The following is a 3105-nucleotide window of genomic DNA, read 5'->3' on the forward strand; positions in this document are numbered from 1 at the left end:
ATGTCGTCGTCCCCAAATCTGGATGTTAGCAACGAGATCACAGAGGGACTGTACACACCCTGCCACATTGGATGTAATATGATCCTCTCCCCACCTGGATACTGAGAAAGATACCACAGCGCGGGTATACGTTTCCTACACAGTTGTGAGTAATATCATTCTTTTCCTTTCTGGATATTAGGAAGAATATCACAGGGGTGCTGTACAATTACTTCCATATTGGGATTAATATCCTCTATTTTGCTGGACATTGGGCACAAAAACACAAAAGGGTGTACAACCCCTACAATATTGGGAGTAATAGTATACTCTCCATCCTTGGATGTTAGAAAACAATATCATCAGGGCTGAACACCCCCCGCGATAATGGGAGTCATGTTTACTCTTTCACAGGCCATTTGGAACAATATCACAGGGGGTGTTTACAAACAGGGGTGGTGTACATCCCCTGTGATATTGGGAGTAACATCATTCTCTCCACCTCCAGATATTAAGAACAATATCCCGGCGGGAGGTGGTAGACCCCCAGTGATATTGCGAATAATGCCATCCTCTCATTCCCTGGATATTAGGAACAATATCACAGGCGGGTGTACACCTTCTGTGATATTGGAAGCAATATCATCCTCTTCCCCCCGGATATTAGAAAAAAATAGCACTCACGGTGTACACCCACTATGGTATGAGGATTAATACATTCCTAGGGTATTACGAATAATTTCACAGTCTGTACACACTTGATGTACACTCACTGTGATATTAGGAGTAATATCTACCTAGGAGATAACAAATAACATCGCAGGGTGTACACCCACTTTGATATTAGCTGTAGTATTTTTCTAAGTTGTTACAAATAAGATCACAGGGTGTACCAACATGGTGTACAGTCGCTATGATATCAGGAGTCGTATCTCTGTAATATATTATGAATAATATCACAGGGTGCACACCCACTGTATTATTAGGAGTAAGATCTCTGTAGGATATTACAATTAAGATCACAGGGTGTAGAGCCACCGTGATATTAGGAGCAATATCTTTCTAGGATATTACAAATAATATCACAGGGTGTACGTCCACTCTGCCGTCATAGCTAGGGTTACCCGCCACCACGGCCGGCTAATTTTTTTTTTTTTTTTTCCACTGGAGACGGGGTTTCACCACGTTGGCCAGGCTGGTCTGGAACTCCTGACCTCAGGTGATCCATCAGCCTCGGCCAGCCAAAGTGCTGGGATTACAGGTGTGGGCCATGGTGCTGGGCCAGGAGTTATAGATTCAATTCATTTGGAAACCCAGCTCCCATCTTTGAGTGTGCATGTACTTTTATGAATAAATAATGTCAGAAAACCGAAGGATGATAATAAATATGAAAAGTAACAGGCATGTGAAAAGGTCTTCCGATTGAGAACTATAAGTTTCGATTTCGTTTTCAGATAATGGAGTCCTAGCTCTTGTGTCGTCCTTTTACATATTCTACATCAATGGAAGTTGTAGCACCGTGTCAGAATAAAGTAGAGAGTATTTCAAGTCTTCTTAATTTCTTTCAATTAGACTGAGATATTTTTCTAAAAGAGAGAAGGACATTTTCATTGCATTGTATTTTTTTCTGAAAAGAGTAGGCCATGTTTTACTGAGATCACGGATTTGTTATATCTAACCTTTTGGTCTTCTAATATTCTTCAGTGGATTTTCTCTAAAGTAGTATGTACAGAAAGCCTCGTATAGCAAAAAAGTAAATCACGTAATAATTCTGAGATTTTTGGAATTGTCACAACTGAGAAACATTGCTGGCGGTGTATGGTCCACAAGTGTGAAGATGTTCCTTGTGAATTGCTCGCATCCAGCATTAAGGGCTGGTTTTTATCTTTTATGTTTCCAATCCTCTTTCCTTCTCAAGGTGTCCAAGACACACAGAGCCACGGAATCTCACAGGTGTCTGAGAATTCCTCCTCCTGCGGCTCTCAGAGGATCCAGAACTGCAGCCCGTCCTCGCTTTGCTGTCCCTGTCCCTGTCCATGTATCTGGTGATGGTGCTGAGGAACCTGCTCAGCATCCTGGCTGTCAGCTCTGACTCCCCCCTCCACACCCCCATGTACTTCTTCCTCTCCAACCTGTGCTGGGCTGACATCGGTTTCACCTCGGCCACGGTTCCCAAGGTGATTCTGGACATGCAGTCGCATAGCAGAGTCACCTGTCATGCGGGCTGCCTGACGCACATGTCTTTCTTGGTCCTTTTTGCATGTATAGCAGGCATGCTCCTGACTTTGATGGCCTATGACTGCTTTGTAGCCATCTGTCGCCCTCTGCACTATCCAGTCATCTTGAATCCTCACCTCTGTGTCTTCTTCGTTTTGGTGTCCTTTTTCCTTAGCCTGTTGGATTCCTAGCTGCACAGTTGGATTGTGTTACAATTCACCATCATCAAGAATGTGGAAATGTCTCATTTTGTCTGTGACCCCTCTCAACTTCTCAACCTTGCCTGTTCTGACAGCGTCATCAATAGCATATTTATATATTTTGATAATACTATGTTTGGTTTTCTTCCCATTTCAGGGATCCTTTTGTCTTACTATAAAATTGGCCCCTCCTTTCTAAGGATTTCATCGTCAGATGGGAAGTATAAAGACTTTTTCACCTGTGGCTCTCACCTAGCAACTGTTTGCTGGTTTTATGGAACAGGCATTGGTGTGTACCTGACTTCAGCTGTGTCACCACCCCCCAGGAATGGTGTGGTGGCATCAGTGATGTAGGCTGTGGTCACCCCCATGCTGAACATTTTCATCTACAGCCTGAGAAACAGGGACATACAAAGTGCCCTGCGGAGGCTGCACAGCAGAACAGTCGAATCTCATGATCTGTTCCATCCTTTTTCTTGTGTGGGTGAGAAAGGGCAAACACATTAAATCTCTACATCTGCAAATCCTGCCCCTTAGTCACATTATTTTGGGGGCTTGATGGCTTTTATTCCGTTCCGCATTTCCTTTGTGAATATTGCTTTCTTCATTATGCCTTTAACTGGAATGGGTGAGGATTCTGGGATCCTTGGTTTAGCAGAAACCTCATGACAGAATCCTCTATACCTAGGCGGCCTCTTTTAGTTTCTGA

At 43.5% G+C, this 3105-nt stretch overlaps 1 pseudogene; it reads left to right on the top strand.

Annotated features, from left to right (window-relative positions):
• Positions 1-2845, top strand: LOC129135665 (putative gustatory receptor clone PTE01; annotated as a pseudogene).
• Positions 2846-3105: the final 260 nt, after the last annotated feature.

The sequence above is a fragment of the Pan troglodytes genome, chromosome 7 (assembly GCF_028858775.2).
Source record: "Pan troglodytes isolate AG18354 chromosome 7, NHGRI_mPanTro3-v2.0_pri, whole genome shotgun sequence".
In the NCBI taxonomy this organism is placed as follows: domain Eukaryota; kingdom Metazoa; phylum Chordata; class Mammalia; order Primates; family Hominidae; genus Pan; species Pan troglodytes.